At 33.8% G+C, this 15,708-nt stretch overlaps 1 protein-coding gene across 1 annotated transcript in view; it reads left to right on the plus strand.

Moving 5' to 3' along the window:
- The first annotated feature begins 8,945 nt into the window (after positions 1 to 8,945).
- The window catches only part of LOC124353935, a 47,905-nt gene continuing 41,142 nt past the window's right edge, over positions 8,946 to 15,708 (plus strand). Inside the window, exon 1 of the mRNA XM_046803998.1 lies at positions 8,946 to 9,541. The gene's annotated coding sequence lies outside the window, so the exon portion shown is untranslated. The remainder of the gene's footprint in view (positions 9,542 to 15,708) is intronic.

The following is a 15,708-nucleotide window of genomic DNA, read 5'->3' on the forward strand; positions in this document are numbered from 1 at the left end:
GGCGATTGAGCAGAATTTCTTTTTACAAATTTTATTACTTCTGTTACTACATATAAGTTATACATGGTAGGGATTTTAAGCTCACAGAATAAATGTTTTACTAAATCATGTCTCTTTATATTCAATATAACTCTAATTGCTTTCTTTTGCTTTTTTAGTATTTTATCTAAATTTTGTTTTGATGTTGCACCATATATACTGATCCCATATGCTAGATATTAATAGATAATTGCATAATAAAATTTTCTCAAAGCATTTAAGTTACACAGCTTTGACATACAATGCAGGGCATAAATTCCAGATGAGATTTGTTAAAAACATTCTGAACATGTTTATTCCAAGATAAGTTTTCAATATGGTTAGACCTAGAAATTTTGTTTTCTTGTGCTATAATATCATTGCCTACTATGATAATGGTTCAATTTTATGCCTATTTTGTTTTGTGCAAAATGTTATAAAGTTTGATTTACTTGAATTCAATAATAAATTATGATTATTTAAGAATGTTAAATCCACTAATCACTTTCCCCTCCTTATTCCTCCTTATCATGTTACAATACTGACAAAGGTGAAGATGAAATGAATGACTTAGGTTGATAAAACATCAGAACCAGTTTTCAATCGAAGAATCATATTCGACTGTGTCAGTTTGATTTACAACCTAGAACTGAGCTATGATGAAGAAGAAGAATACAAAACTAAATCCAGTTTAAAAATATGGGCAAAACACCAAGATGTTCACCTTGATTACTTTACAGTAAGGAGTATTTCATTACTGGAATTGAGAAACAGTTAACAATTCAAGTACAGTATATTGTAACAGTGGGAGGTGAAATTCCCTTCTTAAAAGATCTTACCTTGTTGCCTATTGAACTTGTTTTTCATGGTAAAGAGATTGCTATACCTCTGAAGTTGAATAATAGAAAGCCTTTGGTACTAAATGCTGATACAATGTACAATATTACACTGGATTTTGATTGTTCCCATCCTGCTTACAGATTGATTAGTCGTGAGACTTTTGAAGATGTTACACATAGTACTTATTTGTATTGTTGCAGTGACCGAACAATTGAAGTACAACATACTACAGCATTCCATGTTCAGAAAATTGTGTTATGTGAAATAAACTATGCAAATTAATTTGTCTTGTCAGTATGTATATATTTTTTACTGTAATGGTAAATTTCACATGTAGGTAACAGATACAACAAACCTGGTTTTTCGTGATCATAGAGAAATGTGATTCTCTTTATTTAACAATAAATACACCAGATTTTAGTATATTTTTACAAAATATGTGATAATGTGTATTAATCAGATACAATTTTATTTTCAAAGATAATAAGTTCCAATTCTGAAAACGTATTTCTTATTACATTTTTAAGTATTTGTAATATGTATATTAAATTGCTCTTGTTTAGGCTATATCTTCCACGAATAAAATTGTAAATAAATCAGATAAACAATGGAATTCTGGATGGTATGTGAGATGGAGGCTGAAAAACTTTATTTTGTCCTAGTGGGGTGCTGCTGACAACAAAAGATTCCAATTTTTCAGACATTTTTATCAATTTATGGGGGTTAGTTTTAGAGTAGTTTATTGCCATCCTCTTAATTTTATTTTATTTTTTTTTTTTTAATTTCTTCTTTTTAAACAGACAATATCTTATTATTGAATTGTTGTTTACTTTTAATATCCTTAATTTTGTACACCTTTTATATTATAGAAATAATAGTTCAAGTAATTTTTATATTCTGTCATTTTAACCCTTGTACCACCAGGTATATTTTAGTTGAACATGTCAAAACGCTAAGGTGTTTTTGTATAAAATGCAAGCTTTTACTTAAAATATTCTGATTTTTTTATTTTTAACCCTAAACAACCGTGGAGGGGTCTTATATGATTCCAATACCTTTAAATTGCAAAATTGTTCAATAATGTTGCAAGCATATTCTCATTCCGGGTATTATCAGAGTTCATGAACTAGATCAAAAGTCAGGTGTGGTTTGGAAGTGTGTGGTATAGGCTATGTGTTTTTTGGTGTCACATCTGACCACACCATGGTAATGGCATAGGCATTCTTCAGTGTGTGAGTTTATCACTTCTAAGTTCAAGTGGGTTTAGTGTGTTTAGGAATCTATGTTTAATCCTACCATGGCTAAAATGATAAAATTTGACAGTTATTAAACTAATTATAATCTGCTACTTGCACATTTATCTGACAATAATTATTCAAATGTACCTGCAGAGTAAAGTAATTACATACAATACAACCTATGGAACTGAAACTGATTGTATATGAACAAACAGTAGTTAATAACTATTGACACATTTCAGCCTAGCCTAGACCATTAATAACTTGGTTACTGTAGACCATCTCATTGAATATTCTGAACTAGAACATGGTAGCACTACATGTAAACAATTTCGTTTTTAATTGAGAGTAAAATGTTTCTTCTTCAACTTCTCAGTGCTCTTCAGGGAAGAAGAACAAAAGCCAAGTTACAGATATTGGAACTACAATTTATATAGTCGAACTTGTAAACTGTAATGATCCATCAGTAACTTTTTGTTTACATTTTGAAAATAATAACTTCACCCTTTATTTGACAATCAAATGGGTAATGACCCACATTTTTCACCTCTTTTATATTTAATGTAAAAATAGAACACCCTCAAAGTCTAATAATTATTCAGTTTGAGCTAGTACCCAGTTTGCAGAAATATCTGAACGACATATTAAAGCTTCTGTGAGACATGTCCACTTTCTAACTCATTTAGACAGAACTAATAATTATCATATTTCAGCTACAGTTCAATATACTTCAACTTCCCTTCGCAGAAAAAGATTATTCTACTGTACCATCAATTGATCATGTAAGTAACCGACTGCCAGTGAAATGTATTCTTGGCTGCGGTACAAGGGCAATAATAACAAAAACTATATCTCCTTATAAATGGAAATTAGATCTTTCCCTGACGAGTAGTACAATATTAATCTTGGAATAATCAAAAGTCCTTATTCAAATAAGCCTCAAAACGGTACAGAAGCTTATTGCTTGGATAATGAAATGTTGGAAAAATATTTACATCATACAAACGACAAAATTACTAAACTAGCTGGTAGGTACAGAGAAAACTGTGTAAAATGTCAGTATAGAAATGATTTAGCCAGAACTGAATTAGAAGCATTTTTTTGGTCTACATCATTTAGGAGGAGTGTTCAAATACAGTCATGAAGATGTGTGTGTTTTGTTTCCCACTGACGGTGCTGGGAGGGACATTAATTGTAGAGCAACAATGTCAAAAAAATATATTTATATTTCTACTTAATACATTCAAATTTTATGACTGACCAGAGTTAAAAGGAAAATTACTGATTCTGTGGAAGCTATATCTGGCAACAGTTTTATATTCAGTCTAAGTCTAACTAGAGTTGTGGCAAATACACAACAGTTCATAATATAGCACATGAGCTAGTCCCATTTAGGGAAAATTGTACTTACAGAGATTATATGAAAATTAAACCAGGTAAGTTTGGTCGATGTTTATCGTGGTTGATGCTAGTACAAGCTACTTTGTAAATGAGTCTATTTATTGTGGGGTAAAGAGCCAAACCCAGAATAATTATTGTCAAAACCAACACAAACTGTGTTATATCTAGTTCAATTCTGAATATAAACAGAAATGTTATTGGAAATCATTGATATTTCTTGTTGAACTTGTTGATGAGCTACAGAAAATATAACAAGGTAAAACTCGTGCTAGACTTTTGGGTCAGCTTGGGAAGCTTCGCATTTGCCCCCTGGAAACTCACCTTGAAGAGCTCCATAGCATTACTAACGGTTGACTATAGCCTCGTACTGCTCTATTACTGTTGCCAACGGAAATACTGTTTTTAACGATATTGTTTCAGCTTATACATGTTTCTTTCGTTACAATTTGCAAGTAGACAGGCTGAAAAGGAATGAGGGTTGTTTTTCAAAACAAGTAAATTCTGTCTATAAACATCTTTGGACAAGTCTCCTATACTACTTTGCTATGGATGTATTCTATTCAAGTTTCTAAGCATCTAAGGTACATGAATTTTGCGTGATGCTCTAAAGACATATACCTAGATTTATATCTACCTAGATATAAATATGCCCTTCAATTTTATAACAAAAAGAAGTAGTACTTTTTTCTTCATTTTCAACATGGCAACAGTCATTTCTGAAAACTGATGAATCCATAACATTTGGGACCAATTATGATTAATTGAATACAAATTAAACGATCTAATCAATGTTGCGATAATGAACTCCCATACAAAGACAGCGCTGTTGCACAGCAAGAATTAAATGTTACGTTTTTTCTTTAAATTATTCACATAGCCAGCTGCATATAAACATGTGATTGACTGATTGTTGCTAAGTTCCTATTTTAACCAAATCGTCATGTGTGGCACTTGAGACTGTTCGGGCAGAAAAAATATGTTAGAATGCCGGGAATTGGAGGTGATGATACTTAACAATAGGTTAATATTTTTAACAACCAGTTACTTTTGTAATAAAGCAGGTAATTCTGAGTAAACTTCCCATGAAATAAGTGAACTATAGTCTCTCTTGTGTAAGTGCACTTTTAGAAAAATTAATACAAAATTCAATAATATTCAACATAGTTCATTGAAACAATACTGTACCATTAATGTTTAGTGGATAATTCTAGTCAGCTCCATCAGTTATCTCAGATTATATAAACATGAACTGTGCTGTTACCATCATTGTGTATAACCATTGTATAGCTTTCCATCTTTTTTCAGAGATGCTCCATTCCCTCTTCTTTCACATATTTCTTCCCTCTCTAAAGGCCACTTCAATGAGAAGTTTTTGGCTTGCCGTAAAGTGGTGCGATTATAGCAGTTCAATCGCCAACCCATGTTATCTTTAGTTGTTAGGATAAAGAACATTAGAAGAAAATAAACCAGATTTGCCTAAAGCTAATTTAGTTCTCAGTAACAACCTAGTGGGAATTGGGACATCCAAGCGTTCAAAGAAGGGGCTATAACCGCTGTTAATCATTCCAGCCTCATTGAGTATGTCTCCAGATATTTCGAGACCATCTAAATTTCCTCAGTGGTATCCAGGTGGGTTGTGACACTTTGAATTGTTAGAGAGGACATGAATTGACACCTTTACTAAGCGAGGAGGCCAGATAATGCCATGCACTATCAAATATTGCTCCTAAGATACTTGGTAGTTTCCTACCCCCAGGACCTCTGCATTCTTGATGCTAAGTCACCCCCTTGACATCATCCTGGGTTGGAGAATGACTACCAATAGAGCGATGTAACCATTTTCAATGCCGATATTGGGATAGTATACAGTAGGTAGAGTTGCTTACCAAATTTCAACCCTCCAGATCAACTAGTTCTAAACATATCATGCGTAGAGAACAAATTGAATTCCATCACCAACTAGAAGCTTCGATAAATGCTTAATGAACAATGTTGAAATCAAGTTCATTTGGATCTGCAAAACATTGCATGTGAAAAGAAAATGCAGTACTCAGTGTCCAATCTATTGGTTGCCTAGTGACAGAAGGTATTCCTTCTATGTAGGATCAAATTCAAAACATCTTTATTCATACTGCACATTTCATATGATGAATAGTGACATAATACATTTATATCACACAGTTTTTAGAGATATAAGTCAAAACTATTAATAATTTAATTTTATAAATGAATATTAATGAGCTTAATTTATATTTCACTAAATTTGCCATTATCATATAACTGTCTTGTCATTTTGGTGGGGTGCGCCCATACATTATGAGACTTGAAGCAGAGTTCGCCATCTTGGATCGGTATAGGAAGCCAGAACACCCCAAAAGTTACACTGAAATCTCATTACGCGTTTTTCAATTACACTTTTGTTTAAAATACATAACACTTATCGATCACTTTGATTTTTCACTTAATGAACAGGGATTAGTTTAGGGTAATAATACATTCTTTATTGCCACAAGTAAATTGAACCATGTACATTGCATAGCAAACATCAAAAACAAAATAAATTACTGTATACATGAATTTGTACCGTCAAACTTTAATAAGACAATGGCATTTGTAAAAAACATAACTAGTTCTATTGTAAAAGTCAACAAATTAAAATAATGAGCCAAGGGCAAGGCTTACACAGCTAACTGCGTGACTGGTAATTCATGAACTCGTCCACGGAGTAAAAACATTCCCGGATCATGAAGTTCCTAAGGTGAACCTAAATATTTTTCATTTTTAATACTTTCAGGGAATTTGTTTAGAAATTGACACCCATTTTCGAGGGCAAGTTTTCTGCTACCCTGGTCCTACTACGTTTGCCCTGTACAAATTACTTCTCCTTGTGTTGTAGCCATGCACATCTCTGGCTTGTGTGGGTGAACACTTAAATTTACAAAAAAGATTATTTCTGTAATGTACAAACAGGCCAGAGAGTCAGCAGGTTTAACTTCCTGAAAGCGTTTCTACAATACTCAAAATTTCAGTCTGCCCATGATCCTAAACCGCTTTTTTGTCTTAACATTCTCATGAAATATTTTTTCATGCAGGAGCCCCACAGGATGATTCCATAAGTTAAATGAGGATAAGTTAAGCCAAAGTATGACATTCTTCGGGCAACATTTTGACAATACTCTCAACGTGTATGTTCCGGTAGACACCTTACTGTAAATGTGATCAATGAGGGGGCTCCATGTAAGACCTTGGAAGAGATAGACACCTAAAAGCTTGGTGTATTCTACATCTTCCAGAGTTGTATGGTAAACCATGCCAATTGGCCTATTTTCTGAAGGCATCAATCTTCTTGAAAAGTTGTTAAAACAGGACTTTTGAGCATTACTTCTGAGGCGCTTTGCTCAAAGTACTGAATACTTGAATTCAGATTAATGAAAGTGTTGATTTAGAGATCATGAGGTAATTTAGCACTGCAGCAAAGAGTGGTATTCGCCGCATACTGTAACACTTTGCCAGAAGTTACTACAAATTTCAAGTTGTTGACATAGACAAGACAAGGCAGGGCTCAATATCGATACCTGTGGGACACCATACCTTAGCTGTGTTTGTTTTTACAAGTAGTTAGACACCTGTACTTGCTACTTTCTGTTGTTCAAATAGGACTTATAAATAACCACAAACGGGGTACCTATACAAAGATCACCGTAGTTGAATAGCTTACCCAGCAGGAATTCGTGGTCCACAAAATTGAAGGCCTTAAATAAATCTAGGAAGATGCTAACAGTTAAGTTCGGCATCTCCAAGGTCTGAACTATCCAGCTGACTAGACGGTTTACTGCATCAGCCTTGCCTTGTATGAACCCTTACTGGTCACTAAAGTTATGTTTTCTAAAGAACGAAGCCTGAACAGGAAAGGCTTTTCAAATATTATACTGAAAGCAGGCTATACAGATATAGGAAGGTATTTTTTAGCGTCAAGGGGGTCTCCTTTTTTGAAAACTTGGGTTACCTTTGCTTTCTTTGAAGAATTCGTAAAAGTACCCTCTTTGAACGAGGCATTTATAAGAATGGTTAATGGATTTATTAAATGTTGATAGCACTGTTTAAGCCATGCAGACACGCCATTGACATCAGTGGATCTCTTACAGGCCACCTGACGTAGAGTCAAAGTTACCTCCTCCTCAGTCACCGACAGTAGCACCAACGATGCTAAAGAACCACTAATAAACTGAAGAACAGTTCCGCTTCGGGCAGAAACATACGATTCAGCAACCGTAGATAAAACTTTGTTTTCCAGCCACATCCGGAGACTAGTTATATTCAATCCCATCAACATTGAGACGTATCAGTTTTTGAAACCTTTCGTTTTTCAGGCTGTAAATAACATTCCAAGCGGTTTTTTTTGTATATTCTTGCTCTCTCTTTTGTTACATTGTGGTACTTTGCAGCTCTAATAACTCTCCGGTATATTCTTTTATAGTGTAAAAATAATCTTTCTGTTCCTCGTCTTCCGATAATTTACTTTCTTTGTAAAATTATTTTCATTTTTTCTGGAAATCAATTCTCCTTCAGTTGCTCAATAATTCTTTTTCCGTTCATGTTTTTTTTTATTGTTTAAGGGGCAACATGAGTTAATGTAACACATGAAAGTGTGTTCAAAACGGTCAAATTTGTCTTCAGTACTATTTGAAGAGTTTAGAAAAGTCCAATCAACATGTTTTAGGCATCTTATTCAGCGTCTCAACTGCTGACGGGTAAGCATACCTTCCCCCTGAGGTAGATGGACACGTTGGATTAGGTTGACGCCCGCTGACAGTGATCACTTGAGCATCGGTAGAACCACCGAGACAGCCACGACAGGGAGGTCAGAAATCACACGTTATCAATGGCAATAATTATTGATGAAGTTGCTGTCACTTGAATAGGCGAGTTCACGGGCCACTTAAGATTGAAAGTCCCAAACAAATCAAGGAGTGATTGTCTGGGGACTAGCTGCATCGAGAACATTGATATTAAAGTCAACACTTATTATAAATGCGATACTATCATTTTGTAGTATAATAATAAGGTCTTCAAATTTGGAAAATAACAGATTGGTTCAGACAAAATGTAGTTAATTTCTGTATTCTTTAGTACATTTGTTTTACAAACTGTAGCAAAATTTATTATCAGTTTATATTTTATTTTATAAAAGTAGAATAATGAAGAAGAAAGTATGACATTTAAATAATGTAAATATAAACAACTATACAATTGTAAATAAGACCTATTTTTAATCATTTATTAACAGATTGTGTTTCCAATTATATATTAGGTACCATGGCTAGCGCTCCTTTCGGGGTAGTACTCAACTAGTACACATGCTGAAGAAGAAGATATATGAATCATGGCTCCGGCCACCATATGAGTTAACCTGGCCTGTACAACCTTGCAACTCTGCTGAGTCTGAGTGCCGACAGTCTCAGGCAGAAGTCCACCTCTTCATTCGTGGAGTTGTTGGGCGGTCTTTTAGACAGTCGTCAATTGGTCTGCCAAAATAGTTGGTGCTTCTGCCTTTTTCCTATTTGTATTGTACCAAATAACTGGAGTCCGATTAGCGTAGTTGTTCCTGCTGTTAGTTTTAGTGATACGGAGTGTTATGGTAGTTGTATGCGGAAATTAGATTCGCGGTCAGTGAATAAGTGAGGTGAATTGTATTGTGGAATAATTTTATTCTTGTAATATTTATGGTTAGTTCTGTGATTCAAATATGTTTCGCCCTAAATATTGTATTTTAATTTTATTTACCAAATAAATGGTAACATTAGGGCTGTTTTTTATTAAATAGGTAAGAATATTATTAAACTGCAATATTATTATCATCAGTGCAATTTATAATAGTGCCAAAACCACCTGTTATTCATCCATTGTTTTTGTGCTGTAATCTGTAAAATATTTAACCTCTAAAGTGAGCAAAGTGTACATCAATATTGTGTTGAATAGTGTTGTGATAGCCAATCGGGTGCAGTATGAATTTATATGCTTCGCTTTGCAGTTTAAAACTATAGGTAAGTAATAGAAGTACTGTATAGAAAGTAATAATAAGAATATAGTACCTATTGGCCCAACCTCTAGGTTATATTGACAGAAAGACTGGTAAATATTTCTAAGCTTCAACAGATTTCATATGTTTGTGATTCTTTTAGTGGAAAGTAGGCTACTTAAAAATTTTTAAGTATATATTAAATAAAAAAGTGAGAAAAGACCTACCTAGATTAATTGAACAGCTCAGAGTAAATCTCTCAATGTTGGAATTCAGTTAATCTTCCTACTTTAGACTTAAAATCTACTAATATTTTAATTTAAAACCTATTGAAAAAAATATGATAATAACATTAAAGAAATGTTATATTGGTATCAATTTACAAAATCGTGACCATGGAAAGGTATGTTCATTTTTTTTTCCTGAAAACTACAATTTTTCCTGAAAACAATAGTGAAGAAAAAATTCGTCGGCAACGAAAATCAAAGGAGTTACGATTTTTTTAAATCCTCTGAAAACTCTGTTTTTGACAGTACCTCTGGCAATTTTACTGAAATGATGACGTTAATCCTGTCAACGATGCCTGCCCGCTGCGCAGTGCTGCGCACTGCTTGCTCTTTTAGAAAAAAAATTAACTCGAGCTTGCAAAAGTCGAATCCCAGATCACGTGATGCCCCTGATCCTTGACCCTCCAAGTGTTGTTCGACAAAATTTTGTCGGTTATTTTCCATCTTTAATGCAATAATGCCCGAAAGGCATCAATATAATACAATGATATACTTTCCCCCCAGTTTATATGCACCTGTGATAATAACACTTGGCTATAAATGCCCAACCCATGAAAAAAGTCCATTTTTCATGGTCACGGTATTGTAAATAAATACCGTTATATTGTTCTTGAAATTAAAAACTTATATAATCTAACCATTTGACTGTCTACCCAAGGGCCTATTTCTCTACTTGAGGGCTAAACAACTTACCTAGTCGAGGGTTACCGCTCTATCCAAGTGGTAAACGCTGTATTGAAGAACTTCCGATAATTATTTACTTTAGCCACTTCACACTATTTGTCAAAATATTAACTTAAAATAAGAAAATAAATGTATAGGATATTAGTAAAATAGATATGAAAGGTAGGAAAACCTAAATAACAACAGAAATTACAACAGAGCCAATGCCAGATGAGAATGAAGTTTGGGTTTGGCTGGGAAGTACAGTGTGAAGTGGCTAAAGTAAGTGCAACTATTTTTACTTCTTTATTATTTTTATTTATATAAGTTAAGTTTTTACTTTTCGTTATATTTGTTATTTTTAGTTTCATTCTATTTGATTTTAATTAGGCTATGTTATTGTTAACATATACTGGTGGCACTGATGGTCAGGGGCATTTCGGTTTAACCTTTTAGCGGAAAGGGCCATTCACATGATCTGAGCTGGAATTTAGGTACTACTCGAGGATGTATTTCTTTATTTCTACTCTTCGGCGCCCCCCCCCCCCCGCACTGCTGGCCAGGGGCATTTCAGTATAGCCTTTCTCACGTGATCTGAGATGCAATCAGCGTGTTATTCTCCTCCACCCATTAACCCCGATTCCACCGGTCCTCTAGATTGTTGGACTATTCGAGATAAAACCTAAAATTTCTAAGCTGAAAGTTCAATCATCAGGAGTGTTTCTGTTGTTATTTATGGTATTATTTCAGCTTTTCTACCTTTTTTGTACTAGTATCTATTGTATTAGTATCCTATTGTACTAGTATCCTATACATTTATTTTCTTATTTTAAGTTGAAATTATGGCAAAAAGTGTGAAGTGGCTAATAATTACTGAACTTCCTGCCCTACCAGAGGGCTAAACCTCTTACCCATTAGGTATCGTCGTCCTTTACAGGGAACATATTGGGCAGATTACGATTAGGGGACCCAGTTTTTACATCGCTTATTACAATTATCAATACTTTATATATTGAATAACAGAACATCAATCGATGTCAACATATAAAAAAACTAATTTAAATTCACAACTTTCTAATTATTGTACTGTAATAGAAATAGTTTAAACGATTACATAATGTCATACTACATAATAAAAAAACTATAACCATTAGCCTAATCAAACAAAACATTAAAACAGGTGGCATGAAAAATGGCATCTAGGTAAATAATAAAGAAAACATAAACATCTTGAAACTGAGAAAGAAACAGTAAATTATCTTTTAGTGTTATTTTCCATTGTTTTCTACATGTAACTATCTTTTTTCATTTAAAATAAGTTACTTATTGAAAAAGTTGTGTTTAGAATATATGAAAGTGCACAGTTGGTGCAGATAATTTTAGTTATTGTTCAAATTGATTAATATTGGTTGAATATATCTATGGGTATAATAAATATTGTTTGATCATTTTGATTAAAAACACTGGGTCCACTTATCGTACTCTACCCAATATAGACTCTTTTATTTAAGCTTTTTGGGCCTTTCCTCACTTTAATGTAATTAGTACTGCTATCCTGGCTCGTTAAGCGCTACCATTTTGATAAATAATAAATAATCTGAAGTGGGTCTTGTAAGTTAGTAGCCTACTGCAATAATTAATAACGTTATAAAATAAATAAATAAACTAAATAAAGAAGCCTAAAAAATAGAGAAAAACCATTTCCCTCTAAAGGGAGAAAATCCCTCTTGGGAAGAGTGTTCGACTTTAGGGTAGGCCTAGGGCTGTATTCCTCATGTAAACAGTTAGGAAGCGCTAACAAACCATAGACTATATTAACTTATATAGAAATTATTAACAATAGAGGAAGGAATAACAGTCAGCAATCACACGAACAAAGAGCATGGAATTATTTGAGAGGGTAAAATATGTCGTACCAACTGCATTTGAGGGTGATTTAGAAGTTTTTCCACACTTTTTCCTGTGTTTCTGCATTTTGGCCGCATGCAGTTTCTACACTGATGGTAAAATTTATTCATTGTTTTTCCTTTGTTATTTCAGTCTTGTGTTCTGTTGTGCAACATCTCTGAGCATTTCGGTGTTGTATCTCCTGATTGGCTAGATTTAGGTGTGTACTTAAACGTTCATTCTCTTTTTTCTTACTATTAAATTAAATTTTTATGCATATTATTTCATATAAAAGTTAGTGTTCAGTGTACTTAAATTAAACTACTGTCAAAATTGAAACTTAGATTTTATTTTGCTTTGTAGAATAATATAATTGAGTTTGTAATATTTTTAATTCTCAAACATTAGTGATCAGTCTTTCGGAAATTTCATATTTCTCTGATCGGTGTTATATGGATTGATGTTTTTTTTTTCGTCACTTTCAGTGCAAGGCAGTGTAACCGAAGACAGCACTCATGGCCGGAGGCTTTACCGTTTTACCGTCAAACCATTCAGCTACTGATTCCTTTTACGATGCTCTTTAAAAAAATGTTCGGAGTTACCCTCCTCATGTGTTGATGGCGGACCTTCTGTTTGCTAGATATACAGTGCTAAGATATTCAAAAGCTGAGTTTAAAAATAAAGCATAATTTATGTAAATACAGTTTGACAGTTTAGTCTGGAAAATTAATATTATAAATAGGATCTAGACTAGCCTAATTAAAAACTTGTAGGCCTAATAAAATTGTCTGGTGACATGGAATGAAAATAATACATTTTACCCTATATTAAAATAAGGAAACTTTGGTATTATCTGGAGGCCACTATTTTAGGAAGTTTTTTTACTGGGACCAAAATTATTACATTATTAGAAAGAACAGACTTTATTAGACTTACTGTAAAAATTACATACCATTTTGACTATTGGTTCTTGTTTTCTGCCTCTCAAAAGATAGTGAATCGGCGAGAAAGACTACTCTGTCCGTATCTCCTTTTTCTTATTAGGCTATACAAGTAGGTAAATACATAAGTACATATTACGAGCGCTCACATGTTCTGAGCTTGAAATTAGGTACTACTTTGGGGATTTTTCTATTTTCACCAGTAGCCCACCCTAATGGCGAGGGGCGTTGCCGGTTGGTACTTTCCTGGCCTTAGATCAAGCGCCAGATCGTCCAAAAGAACATCCCTCGAAGTAGTACCCAAATTCAAGCTCAGATCATGGTGAGCGCTTGTAAAGGTTATCTTTAACTTTAGTACTACTAGTAACATATTTATGATAACCTAATCCTAATATATATAGCCTAATAGTAAATATTAGATAGGGAGAGTGGCCTCCTTATCGCCAAAATCGCTTTTGTTTTGTGAGGCAGAAAACAAAAACTGATCGTTATAATGTTATGTAATTTTTTGGTCTCCAGTAAGGAATTTTCACAAAATAGTGGCCTCTGGATAATACCAAAGTACAAAATGTAGTTTTAGGTTACTGTTAAAAGGTTAAATAAATAAAATCAATACAACCTATCTCATACCAATACCATTACTATTATCGTCTGTTGCCAGATAGACTTTGCCAAATGTAATGAATTACAAAACATTAAAAAAGAACATATAACCAGAACTCTGTTACTATTAAAGAGAAAACACCAATGATCACAACAAACGGTCTTCCAAGTCGATAACAGCCATCTGAAGTGTACTCATGTTTTGTAGTTACAGAATCTATTTAAAGATAATTAATTATATGTTTGAAACTTGGTGTTTGAATTGGTGAATATTTGGGTAAATTGTTCAATATCATTATGGTTGTTACTGAAAATTTCTTCTTTGTGAACAAAAACGTACACAGAAAGAATATCAATATTACTAGTGGTTGTTATTGCAGTGTTCTATGTAACCATGGATATGATTATCCTGACTGTTCTTTGTTCCCAGCACCCTATCGACACCAACAAAATGGCTCCACAGTATATGGAATGAGACTATGGAAGCTCGAATGCATATTTAGTCACTAGATAGCTTATCCATTAAGCCTGTCAGATCTCTTGACAATTAACCTGACCTATAGATTTGAAATTTTGCATAAAGCTTCATTTCTATTTAAGCAACGATCATGGCGCATGTCATTCCACGGGATTTGATTGAGCATTTAGTGAACATATGTAGCCTACATTACTTTGATAGACGTAATATATTTAAATTTGCAACTGCCCTGCAAAAGATACACGCCCTTGTTAATAAACAGGAATGTAAAACATTGATATTTAATACAGTCCAATAAGTTAATTACGAAGAGATGTTCGATGATGAGGAATAGACGTTCCGATGATTGCAGCTAGTTCGTTGGTGGGTGGAGGGTGGGGGTTCGGTTATCTGGCTGATAGATAAGTGAGGTCAGATACAGACAGACATAGGAGAGTAAATAACCGGCGCCGTCGTTCCCGCAACGACTGCACAGAGACAGACACCGGCAAGGATAACAAGGATCGAGTCAGGATAATCACTCGGTGGATACACAACACACTCAGTTTTCTGTGTGTTGATGTCTCGCGACTTCGAGAATCCTCTGTGAAATCGTGTTCGGCTTTACCCGTATTTTTCATCTAGTGCTGACACTAGCCGACAGTACTGATACGATCTTGAGTTTTGCCCCATCAGAACAACGTTAAATCTTGAACCGTTATTGCCCCTGCTTCTTTAAGATTTGTGCAGTTTTATTTATAATAGGAGTTATAATTTGGCACGTTGAGATATTTTGTTGAATAATGTCTTGAAAAGTAAGAAGAGATTTTGATACGTACAAACATATCTTCAAAATAAAATCTTATACAAGTACTGAAAAAATAAATGAAGAATATGTTCTAATATCCATCGTAGTTGTTAACGAGAACATTTCAAAATGGCCGCCAGCCAGTTGTGTTTCTTGGAAGGACTTCTTTTATTCCTAACGTGAAAAGAAAATAAATATTTGAAAATTAAAACCACTGTCTGACTTTCTAAAACACATTTTTTTATTGGTCCAACAAACAAAAATCAAACTACTTTCAACCGTCTATTAAAACAAGTAACGTATATTACATGTCTATGTTGCGTTTATTTGATTACTTTTTACATTTTATAATATTTGTGATATCCAAATCTTGATGTACTGATTTAAAAGTTTTATTTAATTTATATTTCCCACTTACTTTCTGGTTTTTACGCTTCTATGTATATGTAAGGTATAGGCTCAAAATACTTGACTGACTAAACAGCGATATCTAGAATGTTTTCACTGTTGGTCGAGAGGGACCGTTCAGTTGTCAGTTCATGAACA

This window comes from Homalodisca vitripennis, chromosome 2 (genome assembly GCF_021130785.1).
Source record: "Homalodisca vitripennis isolate AUS2020 chromosome 2, UT_GWSS_2.1, whole genome shotgun sequence".
Taxonomy (NCBI): Eukaryota; Metazoa; Arthropoda; class Insecta; order Hemiptera; family Cicadellidae; genus Homalodisca; species Homalodisca vitripennis.